The sequence below is a fragment of the Arvicanthis niloticus genome, chromosome X, assembly GCF_011762505.2.
Source record: "Arvicanthis niloticus isolate mArvNil1 chromosome X, mArvNil1.pat.X, whole genome shotgun sequence".
Lineage (NCBI taxonomy): Eukaryota > Metazoa > Chordata > Mammalia > Rodentia > Muridae > Arvicanthis > Arvicanthis niloticus.
The window spans coordinates 76,521,976-76,537,545 of record NC_047679.1 but is presented as its reverse complement, the minus strand read 5'-3'; the positions used below and the strand labels follow the sequence as shown (position 1 = coordinate 76,537,545).

General features: G+C 34.8%; 1 pseudogene; it reads left to right on the top strand.

Moving 5' to 3' along the window:
• Window positions 1-7,841: 7,841 nt before the first annotated feature.
• LOC117695031 (desmoglein-1-alpha pseudogene) lies at window positions 7,842-10,810 on the top strand (annotated as a pseudogene).
• The last annotated feature ends 4,760 nt before the right edge of the window (window positions 10,811-15,570 follow it).

Sequence of the window (15,570 nt, the reverse complement as noted above, 5' to 3'; positions counted from 1 at the left end):
AAACATTAAGCATGTAAGACACTCATGAAATAACTGTGGATCTAAGAGAAAAATAAAGCTTAGCTTGAATCTGTAATTAGAAAGAACTCCAAACATAAAAAAGTATGGTCAACATATGAGGCCCACCAGGTATTGTGGTGGAAATGCTTAATTCTAGCCCTTCTGAGGGAGAGGCAGGTGAATTTTTGTGAATTTGACACCAGCCTACATCTACATAAATTCCAGGCTAGCCAGGGCTACATAGTGACAGCCTGTCTCAAAAAGCAGTTTTGTAAGTATGAAACATGAACTACACCTAAAGAAAACTTATTAGTTTAAAGAGTATTATTATAAAATATTTGTCTGCTGCTAATTGTAAAACTAATTAATGTCAAAGTTCTAAAGGTCGAATTAGAAAATTGAGTTTATTCATATATTTAAAGACTTTTATACTGGAAATTTGAGTAACCTAATATAATAATTCTTAATAACAGGTTAAAGAAAAGATATGATTCACTTGATGCTTTAGTATTTTCTATGAATGGGTCCTGAGTCAAATTTATTTGTAGAAACAGCATAGGAGATCAACCATCAGTATACAGTTTTTCAGGTAGAGGAAGGTCACACCAGTCTATCTGTCCTCATATTGGCATATGAAGCTTTCATAAAGGCTTAGGCACCTTTGGGTACTAAGCTGGAGTTGGAGCTTGTACAAGAGCTGAACCCTGGAACTGAGCAGGCACCATTGGCCTTGATTTGAGCCTTGTGCTTTGCCCTTAGGTTGGTAGAAGCAGTGACATCCTTGACAGCTTCTGTACATGCACTTGTTTGTTGCTGTCACATTGTTTGTCTGCCTTTTTTCAGGCTCTTCTTGTGCTTTTTGACAAAAAACTGCTCCTCATGAATTTGGGGTTGAACCCCTTAAGATGTATATCTTTGTGAACCAGGGTTTCTTGGCCCTTCCCTGCCATTTTCTGGCCTGGCTATATGTGATATTGCTGTTGGCCTTGTCTGCATGGTAATGACAACTTACCTATGTACAGTTTTGAGGGGGAAACATTCAGCATATCTCACTATAAGAAACATCTAAAATTGAATTTTATAGATAATATCTAGCAGAACATAATCCAACTCTCAATGATTTTTTTATATTAAAAAATAAATTTAAATCAACATTACTATCATACTTTATGAAGGAACACTAGAAGAATTCTCAAACTAAAATTCAGAAAAATAGAGTTGTCTACTTATTTCTATTATACGAAGTAATTTTGTGATTCTAAAAACAATGGTGCATCATTGTTATGTATCAAAGTATTCAGAAGATATAAACAAATATACAGATCAATCATTTACTAAGGTATGGTGGTCAGTACTGTAATCTCACCACTTGAGAAGCAGAGCCAGGAAATATAGCAAGTTTGAGCCCAGGCTGAGCTACATAGCAAATTCCAGGGAACTCAGAGTTACATAAAGAGCCTTCTCCTTTAAAAAATAAAATAAAATAAAATAAAATAAAATAAAATAAAATAAAATAAAATAAAATAAAATGTGTGTGTGTATGTGTGTGTGTGTGTGTGTGTGTGTGTGTGTGTGTGTGTGTATGGAGAGATAACTTAGTGGTTAAAAGCACTGTCTGGTCTTCCAGAAGATTGGGGCTCTGTTCCCAGCGCCTCTACCAACCGAGGTCTGTAACTCCAATTCTATGGGAGCCTCCTCAGGCACCAATCACATATACTAGGTGCAGATACATATATTCAGGCCAAACATCCATAAACATTACAAAAATAATCAAGAGAAAGAAGTAGAAAACGCACAATATTAATATGTTAAAATTGGTTTCTTTATTACCTCAGGTATTTGATAATAAAATGAAAAAAAATACTTCATTGTGTTAGCTATATCTGACAGAAACAAATTAAGGGGGAATGGTTTTAAAAACATGGTTGCAGAGGGGTCACTATTAACATGAAAAGGCATGGTAGAGCTCAGTTCATGTGGCATGAGGCAGCAGGTGTTTGCATCCTGGAGGACCAAGCTAGGGGATGGGCTGTAAGATTTAAAAGTTTGCAACCAGGAATCCACTGCCACCATCTAGGCCCCACATCCTAAGGGTTCCACAGCTTCTCAGAACAGGGAAGTGGCTAAGGAACAAGCACTCAAACCCTGAGCCTTTTGTTGACAATTCAGATTCAAACTGCAACATTCACCATGATAATGTAAGAACAAGTATTAAAATGAACAAAATCATGGACTTTGAAAATGTAAAACAGGACTTCCAGTCTGGGCCCGAGCACTGAGCAGGATTACCAGCGTCAGCTCTGCACCCAACCTCACAAAACCTAGATGAAGCGGGGCTATCAGGAGCTCTAACCCCGGCAGTATCTAAGTATATATGTTTATACAAATATTGATAAATAAAGCGTTTTGGAAAAAAAAGAAAATGTAAACCAAAAGAAGATGTAAAAATAACAGAAAATACAAGCTTAAGCACATCCCATCACACCACAGTTTGTATGTTTCTATATATACTTAGTATCTGCATGTATAGAGGGAGATATGATTTGACCAGGACATTTTATAATTCATCTGAGAAAATAATGTGAGAATATTCAAATAATTTTGGATAAGATGTGTAAAATAATGTAGAGTGAGATAATCTGTTTACCAGATATAGCAACATATTTTAGAGCTATAGGATAGGAAATGGAAAGATGTTAGTGCTCAAAATGAAAGATGAATAAAACAGATATATGGAGCATTTTAAACCAGTGAAGAAGGTATCACTATTCAATAAACAACTCTGAACAACCAGAGAACCAACTAAACAAGAATAAATCATAGATAAACTGAAAGGTAAAATATATCAACTAATAAACCTCAAAACACATGATGTGCTAATATATATCAATGATGCTGTTTCAAATTCAGTGAGAAATGTTTGAAATATTTAATATATGGTTTTGGGACAACAACCTATCCATATGGAAGAAAATAAAATTAGGATATGCATATCATATTATAAAAAACACAAAATGAAAAAAGAAAAAAAGAAAATAGAAAAGAAATAACCAGATGGGTTAAATACTATGTGTAAACAAATAAAATTAACACCCAAGAGGGGCAGAAAAGGATAAGAAAAGAGATTGGCAAAGCAAGGGGACCAGATGTTATTTTTGAAAAATCAAACATATTTATATAAAATAAAAATATTTTCTATGACAAATGATACAATAAATCAATGCTAAATTATAAACTTGGATAAATTCTTATGCTAAAGATGCTAAAGACTTAATTTCTATTGTATGTATATGAAGTGTCACAAAGGGACAAGAAAAAAAAGTCACAAATGAAAAATTGCAGAAGAGCACATTCTTAAAAAATATTAACTTGAAGGTTCAAGTTAACCGACAAGGATTTTTTTTCAAGTTCAAGAAATAAAACCATGTTTGTTAATTCACAGATATTTCGTTCACATTTGTTTTGCTGCCTTTCTAATATTGCAATGTGCTTTAAAATTAATGGCATTTTACAATCAACATGTCATCATTTCATCCACTGAACATGTGAGAACATGGTTGTTGCTTTTGCAATCACAGATGGCAAACTGCAACCTGTTTCTTAAGTTACTTCTCAGGAGTAAAGAATACTAGTATAAATTATTTTCTGAATTTTTATATCAACACATGTTCAAGGGGTCCCCATAAAACAAGATTTTGTCCTTTACCGTAGCTGAACAAAATTTTGTGTGAACATATACAACATACACAATAGCTGTTTTAAGTGAGACACGATTTCACCATGTATTTTAGAATGGCCCCTATGAGCTCATGACTTTCTGTGGCATGTGACATGAGGCCTAGGTTTACCAATTTTTTAAAAACTGAGGAGAAAAGCAGGGGCCAATAAGGATAGGTATTTGCAAGTGTGGGACTGGAAAAAGAGGAGGGAGGGGGGCTGTGATAGGGACATAAAGTAAATAGATGAATAAATAAATAAATATATAAATACATATATAACACAAAACTCTGAAGTTACCCATTGTAGGAAACTATCTGGATACTTATGAATGACGCTGTAGTAAACAAGGCATCCAAAATATGCCTTTGACCTTTGACATTGTTTCATTTTCTTTGGGAAAGAATGACTTCCTGTCACTTTATGCAACATAGATGAAACTGGAGAACATTTTATTCACGGAAATAGGCCACGCCCAGAGAGAACACACAATCTCCCACATACACAGACACTAAAAATACTGATTTCCTAGAGAGTCGAAAAGAAATATAAGAGTTTAGAGAAGGTAGAAGAGAGAGATAAATGATAAGGGATAGATCAAAGTAAACATAATTTATATGGTGCTATTAGGCAGTCTTTTGGATGACTGTATCTACCAATAATTTACATTTCAAAAGGACATTGAATGTTATAACTGCAAAAAAATGATACATATTTAAGCTAATGTGTGTGTGTGTGTGTGTGTGTGTGTGTGTGTATGTCCTCAGATGCCAAAAGTGAGTGTGAAATCCTTATGTTACAGGGAATCAAACTCCAGTCCTCTGTAAGAGCAGCAAATACTCTCGTAACTGCTGAGACCATATCTTCCCTATGTATCCAAGTTTTCCCCTTCATTAGTGCTCATTCAGTTGTGCTTTAGGGAAAGGGAAAAATTAAGAGTAGTTAAATGAATAAAAACTAATTCACCATGTATTCCACTTACTTATTACAAAATTAATATATATTCATTAGTCACATGCATATACTTGAGTACACAAAATATGATGTCAGAGAGTGCTCATAAGCCATCATAACCAGAAAAAATGAGAGCAATTAACACTTAGGAGTCTATCTTTCAAATCCTTCTGCCTAGTGCCTATTTCACAATAATTTTCTGTATAAGAAGATGCCACTATGGTTGTTATTTCATGGTCCTTTGTAGTTCATGTGAGTGATCACCCCCTTTACTATGGATTCTAATGCTTTTCCCATTTTAGTCTTGTCCAGATCTATGTGTCTAAGATTTTTTCTCCCAATTCCCTCCTATTGTTCCTACAGCCTTCACCATAAACTTCTATAAAATATTGGGAATATTTTACAAAATATTCATGATGCTTTTCCTCCCAAATATCTATCAAGGCTCCTTGTTTACCTTGTCTAAGAACAACCTGGTTTGCAGCTTCTTGTATAGTAACACTTTAAAACTTAGCATACAACATACATTATTTCCTTGGAATTTCTGTACATACTTAATTTGGATTGTCTTTCTCTTCCCCTTCCATAATCTTCATGCTTAAGACATTTGTTTTCTCTTACCATTGATGTCTCCTAGGTTCCTAAGCTCTATTCCTACATAAATATAAACATAAAAAATTAGAAGCTAAGCAAAACATGTCTTTCTGTAGCTTCCTTGTCTTTTTTGTAGTAATTATTATAATTCATTATTGATGTTTGTTTAATGGTCTTTCTTGCTAAACTATATACTTCCTGCTTATCTAGCTTGATGACTATATTTTCAACCATCAGTATTATAGCTGGTATACAGTTGGCATCTAAACTGCTCTTTGTTTATTATAGTCTTGTTGGCATGATCAGATAAGGCAGTTTATGTGAAAAAGGCAAATGTATATAAAATGCTTTCACAAATACAAGGCTTTGGGTAGTTTGTATATAACCTTGTGCAAGGTTAATAAATCTTAATAGTTCAGAAAATTGTAATCTGATTTTAATGGCCAAATGTTAATGTGCATTCTCCACCAATATTTAGTAATTATATAAAAAAGTAGGAGACATTTATAGCAGCCAAGATCTTTATAGTGTATTTGAATACATGATAAATTCATGAACAGTTCTTATCTCCTTGAACAGTTGTATATCTTAAGAACTCATCATCATAAGCATTCTCTGGATTTTCACAGAATTAATCCTGAATAATTAATGAATCTAAAGGAGTTAGACAAGTACTGCAGCATGCTAATCATTTCTTTCAATGTCAATTAGGAAAAATCGTCTCTTTGGCCTGCTATCTTGGAATACATATTATACAGTTAACTTTGAATTTACAAATATGAAATATCTCTAATTATTAAATGAATATATTGAGATACATATCAGTGTCACCAGTGAAAGTTAAAGCTTGAAGAAAAAAATGAAAGCACTTTGATTTAACAGAATTATTAACTATATTGGGACTCTTTTTGCAAATATGTTTGACTTGTAGAACTGTATTTACACAATATTTACATATTTCCACAAATGGTATTATATCATAAACACTAATGACTTGGATATTATGTCAAATGCAAATCTTGAATAATTTTACACTGAATAGATAAATACTTATTACAAATGGAATTGAAAAGACATGTAGCATTCATGTGAACTGTATAGGTCTCTCAAATGTGTACAATTCTACATTATTTATAATGATACTGCTTAGTTATCTCTTTTTAAATTTTGCATTGTGTGTAGGTTTATATGAGGGGTTGTATATGCAGGTACATGTAGGTCAGAGGACAACTCAGAAATCAGTTCTTTAATTTCACCATATGGACAAGTCAATTCTTTCCTTCTACCAATGGGTTTTGATGACCAAACTCAAATCATCAGACTTGGGAACAAGCACTTTACCCACAGAGTCATCTTTCTGCCATGCCTGCTCAGTTTTAATTCAGCTATGATTCATCAGTACTTGGTCAAAGTTTCAGACATAATATAAAGGTAGTAGTTGGAAGGTTTCAAACTTTATGTTCAATGGAGACACTAAGTAGGACTGTCCTTTTAGGTAAAATATTTATTAAGAGTTATTAAGAACATAAGAAGAGAGATAGATGTCTTAGTCAATGTTCTATTGCTGTGAAGAGATACTATGACCAAGGCAACTCTTATAAATGAAAGCATTTAATTTGTGCTTTCTTACAGTTTCAGAGGATTAGTCTATAATCATTGTGGGGAGCATGGTGTTCACACAGGAATACATGGTACTGGAGAAGTATTTGGGATTTCTATACCTAGATTTGCAGGCAGCAGGAAGGGCTTTTGAAAGCTTCAAGGTCCATCCCCAGTGACACACTTACAAAGCCACAATACCACCTAATCCATTCAAATCTATGAGTCTATAGGAACCATTCTCATTCTAACCACTACAATAGACAGCAACATAATAGTGGTTCTGAGCATAGTTTAGAAACATTGACAGAATGGGACTCCCTTATAGTTTTATAAAGAAGGCAGTTAGGAAAGAGATTGCTAAATTTTATTTATTTAGTTGTTGCCAGAAGTAACCCTTGAATAATCACCTAATCCATTCAAATCTATGAGTCTATAGGAACCATTCTCATTCTAACCACTACAATAGACAGCAACATAATAGTGGTTCTGAGCATAGTTTAGAAACATTGGCAGAATGGGACTCCCTTATAGTTTTATAAAGAAGGCAGTTAGGAAAGAGATTGCTAAATTTTATTTATTTAGTTGTTGCCAGAAGTAACCCTTGACTAATCAGTTAAAAATGTTACATGATGCATAAACATCTTTCCTAACTTGCCATTACTGGAGGTCTGTTTGGCACAGAAGACAAGTATTTAGAGAAAGACATTTTAAACTCGACATATAAAATTTCTTTATAAGGAGTTGGAAGATTCTTTACCTATAATATTTTCTGGACAGTTAAATACTGTTCATGCCTATTATAGAATTTTTTTGTGTATAAGCCTGAATTGAAAGTTCAAGAGCCTTGACTTTCATTTTCCTTTTCTATCTAGACTCAAAAGGATTAATCCTTTACTAAGGATGCTACTAGAAATGATTCTTCAACTAGTAAAAACAATGTATATTGTGAATTTAGTGAGGTCGCACTGAACTAAATGTCAGGTAAGTGATACTCATTAGTTTTGTGATTTTTAGAAAATCCTTTATTCATTTAAGAACTTTGGATTTGGACTAGAGATATGGTTCAGTGGTTAAGAGTACTTGAGTTTAGTTCCCAATACTTAGTTTGGCAGTTCACAGCTACCTGTAACTCTAGTTCCAGCAGCATCAAATACCTTCTTTTGGTCTCCATAAGCAACACAAACACACAAATAAAATTTAAAAAATTAAAACTTTTAGAAAAAAAGAAACTTGGATTTTTTTTATAATTGGGGAAAGATAACAATACTTACTTCAAAGAATTGTTGAAGACATTAAAAAAATGTTGTTTGTATAATTGTTAAAAGGGTTGTAGAATAATCTTGACATGTGACACATGTCATTCAAATACTTTATAGAGGATTGCAACCTTATTTCACAGGAACAGTGCTATTATAGTTTGTTCATCCATAAATAGGTTTTGCTTGGTATGTCAGAATTTTTATTTCTGAAGACACTAACATAATTTTAGTAGATAAATTAATTTTAAAAACACACCCACTTCTAGGGGAAAGTATATGTACATGCAAAACTTAATATTTCTAATGAATTTCAGATAATGTCTATTTTAATGTAAAAGAAGCATAATGTTTGAGAGTTAAATTTAATGATTTTTAATTTTGATTTTCTGTACGTGTATGTTCATGCATATTTTGTGTATGTTTGTGCATGTATACACACAAATACTTACATGTCTGCAGATGTATAGTTAAAGATCAACATTAGAAGACCTACATTGATAACTCTTTTTTTTTTTTTTTTGAAGCAGTCACTCACTGAACCCAGCTCTTACAATTTTTGCTAGCCTGGCAGGCCAGGAGATCTGCTTTTCTTCATCTTCTTGCATTAAGTTGACAGACATGTGTGATCACTCCTTGCTTTGAACATAGGAATCAGAGATAAGAGCATGGGTCCTTAGGCTTGTAAGACAGGCAGTTAACTGACTGAGGCATCTCCCCAACCCCATTTGTTAATTCTTAAAGAATACATTTTTTTTTGTATTTTAATTTGGTAAATCTTGATGATTTACATAAGTTTTAAGTGAATTTTAAGAGGACTTTTCATTGTCATTTCATTCTTACAGTAATTGTATGTTTATTTCCTCTCCTCACATAATATTAGGGCATACAAATTATCTTCCACTGTAATATTGCATTTAAACCTATGATACCTGGCATTATTGAGTTTTTCTTTGAGGATGGTCATGTTTATGCTATATTATGTATGCCCTTTACATTTTGATAGCAATCTCTTTGTTTAGATTTGGGAACTTTTCTATGATTTTGTTGACTTTTAAAGAATATTATGATGGAGGTTCTGTTTAATTAGGGAAACATGTAGTCTTGGTTGTTCATTATGTTTATGTTTTTATAATGGGTTCTAGGCATCTAGAACTCACTTGTTTATGGCATTTCTTTGAATGTATATCTGGTCTTGTCTTTGTTGGGTGAGTGCTTGCATCTTTGTTTTGCTGTTACATCAACTTGTTAAGCTACGCATGAGATGAATGATGCTCAGTTTTCAGTCTTCAGAGCATTCTGGAATTCCAGGTTCAGTATCTATGTGGTTCAAGATAGGTGTGGTAGGTGGGATGACTGATATATGAGGAGGTGGGGGAAAGGGATATGCTCTGGAAGTTCTTTTTTAAAATGTAGCCACATTTTATTTATTCAACATGCTGGTGATACATTACAGGGTACACATTAAAATCAAAAAATAAAAACAACCATGCAGATCACATAGCCATAAATAAGATTGTACCTCAAGTTCATTATTTCATTAGTGTTAATATAAGAGAAACGTTTTGGTATAACCACCATCTGTGTACTACAAATGCTACCTGGTAATGCCAATATTACACAATGTATTGACAACTCAGGAGTTTATACAAATGAAATATTGTGGCAGAGAAATGCAAGGTCTAGAAAGAGGAGAAAGAACTACAATATTTGACCTAATGGATAGAGTTAAAGCATAAATTGTACCTGAGATATGCCAAGAATATTCAGAAACATTAAGAAGAAATTCAGTGATAGAATATAGAGACAAGGGTCTCAATATGAATTTCAGGGAAGGTTATTTCTGCCAGAAAGCCTATGCTTATGTGGATGAAGATTAAGGATGTCCATCCAATGATTGTTTGCTCATCTATAGCATTGAAAGTGTGGGTTCCCCTGTAGGCTCTGTGGGCTGTTGCAGCTTCATTGAATATCTAGATGAAAGCTTCCTGAATACCTTGGGGCTCAAGTTTAAGAAGTTGGCAGATATCAGCCTGGGAAAAGAAATAGACTCCTATCCAGATTCTGATCCATCTTGGCATCCTCAGAGCACTGAACTGATTTGCCCTCAGCATACAGGGCCCCTTGCTAGTGAACACCCACCCATCTCCCCACATTTTGGCACTGCCACAGTCATTTCTAAGAACACCTACTCCTCTGGCCCTGGAATACTGCATCCTATGCCAATTCTTGATCCTCTGGGCTATGGTAATGTCACTGTGAGGGAATCCTATACCATGTCTGGCATTCTGAACACCTTTATCCACCTTCATGATAAAAGACAAGCTTCAAATGTGGTGGTGACAGAGAGGGTGGTAGGCCCCATCTCTTGTGCTGATTTGCATGGGATGTTAGTGATAACAGACTTAAGAGATGGGTCAAATGGTATAGTGACCAAAATAGTAATAGCACCAGGTTCAAGTCTACCCACCTCTTTAACCATTCTTAACCCTTAAGAGACTTCAAATATACTTGTAACAGAAAGAGTGATGAAACCAACTTCTGGCCTTATAGGCAATCGGAGCATGCCCCCTGAGTTATCAAGTGCTCTGAATGTTCTTAACCAGAGTTTTAGTTCCAGTTTTATTCAGTCTTGGGGTTCAGTGGTGCATCGGGTGGCTGGTATTCCAAAGCTTAACTATCACTGAGTGATTGGCACCAAGCAGGAGTGTGAATGAGCTCTAGGAGTTCTATCTGAAGTTCTATTTGGATTCTTGGCTTAGATTTCAAGCTATCTAAGATGGCAGGGTAGATGAGGTGATTTGTTCTTTTAGAAATCAAATTGGTTATTTTGACTAGTAAAGCCCTAAGTCAAATAGAACTGTTGTGCTGACTAGTTTTTATGCCATGCTAACATTTAGCACAAGTTAGTATTATATAAGAATCAGGAGCTATAATTAAGAAAATACCTCCAAAAGATTGTTCTATAGACAAAACTTGCTTAATGATTGATGGTGCCATCCCTGGACAGATGGACCTAGGGTGTGTACAAAGTGAAAAAGCAATGGGGAGCAAACCAGTGAGTAGCACTCCCTTGTGGCTTCTGCATCAGCTCCTGTTTCCAGGTTCCTGCCCTGTTTAAGTTCCCCAATGATGCATTGTGATAGGAAACTGTAAGTTAAAATACACCCTTTCCTTCCTAAGTTGATCTTGGTTATGGTGTTTTATCACAGCAATAATATTCCTAACTAAGGCAGCTATTATTAAAAAAGTTAATCAGACATAGCTAATTTAAATTATGTTAATTGAATATTATGGTAAAATCAGATGAATTCACTATAAGTTTTTCCTTAACCCATAAATGTAATGGTGGTTATATTTTTCATTGTAAAATATGAAACTGAAATAAATAGTTTTTGGCAGTAACATATTACATAAATAGTTACACAGTGTATAGTTTTCAGTGGCATATTGGAGGTTTGTTACTGACAGTCTTATGCTTAATTACATGGAACAATGATCAGCTTTAGTACAATGCCTAATATTTCTAAAATAGACATTGAGGAAGGGTATGTAAACATATATTTTCAAAAATAGTCATAGAAATCATTACCTGAATTGTCTTTGTGTTCCATGATATTTAGAGTATAGTAAAAGATAATCTATCATTTCAGTTTTTAAATTCAATGGAGCTAGACTAGAAAATAAAACAAAACAATTAAAATCACAATAATGAAGTCTTCATTCAAATCAAATGTGGTTGCTATAGCAACTTATAATTGTGGCACTACAATAAAAGTAGACTGAAAAGACAACTTCAAATGCCATCTTAGTCTTTTCAATATGGAAAGAGGAGTTGCTGTTTGATGTTAGGAAGAGACTTAGCTTTCTATTAAACCTTCTAAGATGACTGATTTTGTGTTGTCTCTTCTCTTCACAATAAAAAATAGACATGGAAACAACTGACTGCAGATATTAACTACACCAGAGGGGAAGTGCTACATTTGCTGGTATTAATCTCCATAAGACTGATGACTATCACTTTATTCAAGCAATTCATAATTACCCGTGGGAACAGAGGACAGACTGAATGAAGCAATGCGTTTATAAATGACTTAACATATCCTACTTAGATGATTATATTCTACTTTCTCCATCGCAAAAATAGAAATGCAGAATTCTACACTTATATAAGCTTTTGATAAATAGGAAAGAAGGAAATACCTAGGAGATTGGGATGACTATAGAACTACTTCTTTATGAAGACATCTATTAAAATCACACATACTGTAATCTATTGAAATTATTATCAACTTCATGCCAGAGGTACTGTCCTCAGAAAGTGGTTGGGTTTAGCCTAGTTTCTCATGTTTGAAAATTGTAAGACACATGTTCTTATTCAGAAAGAGAGTCAAGGAGAAGCTAGGTACACTGATGAATGAAAAAAACATAAAAGTCAATATTTCTCTGAAGCCTTTTGACTCCTATAAACTCCTTATGCTCATACAATCAAATTTCCAATATCTCTTCTCTTTTTTCCCTTAATTCTTTTCCATCTTTCTACCTCCATGCCTGTTCCTCTTCTTCCCCGACTCCCTCCTCTCTTCAGCCCTGACCTTCATTTCCTACTTTCTTCTCCTTTCTTCATAGGTGTGCACTCGTTGTCTTCTCTGTCTTAAGCACTGTGCTTGCCAGAGGGGGCATGGAAAGAGCAATAGTGATGTAATCTCACCTTCATAGAGCTCCACAGATAACCAATTACAATAGAAATGAGAACTAAAATGAAAACATATTGTATAAACTGAGAATATCACAGGAAGAAAACTTAACCTGAGGGGCCAGGGACAGTTTTACTAAAAAAGCAGTAGCCATACTGATTATAATATGTAAACTGAGCATAGATAATGATGACTGGAAGGAAAAAGACATCAGGAATGAAAAACAACTTGATAAAAGGCCTTAAAATGAACATCTAGAACACGTAAGTAAAGAGAAGGCCAATGTGCAAAAGGAGACATATAGATGAATGGAACAGGATAGAAGATCCAAACAAAAGCACAGCTATATGATAATTCATAAAGATGTCAAAATTACACACACTGGAGGAAAAGAACTTCTTCAACAAATTGAGTCTGGAAAACTATGTGTCCACATGAAATTAGAACAGTATCTATTGTCCTATACAAAACTCATTTCCAAATGGATCAATGATCTGAATGTGAATCCTGAAATAGTGAAACTTCTAGAAAAAAATATAGGCAGTGCCCCATGAGATATAAGTGTAAGTAATTACTTTTCGAATAGAACCCCACTTGCCCAGAAACCAAGGCCCACAACTGACAAATAGGACCCATAAAAATAAAACACTTTGGAACAGCTAAGGAAACAATCCAGTAAAGAGGAAGTTCAGGGTTGGAGAAAATCTTTGAAACATTAGTATCTAGAATATACAAAGAAGTAACCAAAAAAAAAAAAAAAAAAAACCCCAAAAAAACAAAAAACGAAGAACCAGAGAAACACATGACTCAATGAAAACTGAGATGTGAATCTGATACAGAGTTCTTAATAGAAGAAATAAAAATGGCTAAGCAATATGCCAAAAGAGTTCATCATTCTTAATAAGAAAACGCAAATTGCCTTTCTGGCCAGCACCTTCTGCCAGGGCAGATCACCAGCTTGACTGCTCTCTTAAGACTCAAAAGTCAGAATGCTTCTAAAAAGATCTGCTGCAGCCAGGGCAACAGATCAACAGCTTGTCTGCCCCTCTGAAGATTCCACAGTCTGAAGGCCTCCCAGAAGAGCCTCTGCAGCCAATACAATAGGTCACCAGTGTACATGCCCCTCTGAAGATCCCACAGTCGTAAGGCCTCACAGGAAGTCTGCTACAGCCAGGGCTACAATCCTACCAGGAGGTCTGCAGCAACCAAGGAACACAAGAGGCAGGCACCAGAAACACCCAGACCAGCTAACACCAGGGATAACCAGATGACCAGAGGCAAAGTGCAAAGCCATAAGCAACAGAAGCCAATATACTTTGGCATCATCAGAACCTGGTTCTCCCCTACAGCAAGCCCTGAATACACCAACATACCTGAAAATCAGGAAGTTGACCTAAAATCCTATCTCATGAAGATAATAGAGTCCTTAAGGAGGATACAAATAACTCACTGAAAAAAAATATAGGAAATCACAGGTAAACAGATAGAAGCTCTTAAAGAGGAAACAAATAAATCACTTAAAGGAACACAGGAAAACAGAATCAAACAGGTGAAGAAACTGAACAAAGAAGTACAAGACTAAAAGTACAAGTATAAACAATAAAGAAAACACAAATGGAGGCAACACTTGAAATGTAAAATCTAGGAAAGAGGTCAGGAATTATAGATGTAAGCATCACCAACAGAATATAAGAGATAGAAGAGAGAGTCTCAATTCTAGAGGACACCTTAGAAAATATTGACACAACTGTCAAAAAATTCAAGACATAAAAAACCCTAACATCCAGGAAATCCAGGACACAAGGAAAAAAACAAATCTAAGAATAATAGGAATAGAGAGGAGCAAAGATTCCCAGCTCAAAGGACCCAAAAACATCTTTAACAAAATCATAGAAGAAAAATTCCCCAACCTAAAGGAAGAGATGAACATAAAGGTACAAGAAGCCTATAGAACACCAAGTAAACTGGACCAGAAAAGAAAATCCTCTCATCACATAATAATCAAAACGCTAAATTCACAGAACAAAGAAAGAATATTAAAGACTACAAGGGGAAAAGGCCAAGTAATGTATAAAGGCAGACCTATCAAAATTACACCAGACTTCTCAACAGTGACCCTAAAGGCCAAAAGAGCCCTGATAGATGTGATGCAGAACCTAAGAGAACACAAATGCCAGCCCAGGCTACTATACCCAGTAAAACTCTCAGTCAACATAGATGGAGAAATCAAAATATTCCAGGACAAACTCAACCTTGGGTAAGATGATGCATAATGGTGGCAACCATATAACACCTGCTTGCTTCTACTGAGAGCTCTTGTTATTAGAACATGTGGAAAATTGTAAGAAAGCTCCTATGATCTAGAGAGTACCATTGAATAAAATGAGAATCACAACAGGTACTTGCTTTGAAATACAATGTGTGGAAAAATTATACATGTAGATTTATGGACAAGAGGGAAAAAAAACATGAGTTCACAGAGACCCTAAGGCAGAGGAAATGATGGCTATTTGTATTGTTTGGCTGTTTGGCTGGCTGGGCAGCAGTTCTTTCTACTCTGTTCTCTCATGAGCTAGAGGTTACTTAAGCTAACTTCATGAAACAGTCCAAGTTTTACATTGATCCCAGGAGAGAGAGAGAGAGAGAGAGAGAGAGAGAGAGAGAGAGAGAGAGAGAGAGAGAGAGAGAGAGAGAGAGAGAGAGAATGAGAATGAATTCTTCATTGCAATATCATCCTTCAATCAATTGAA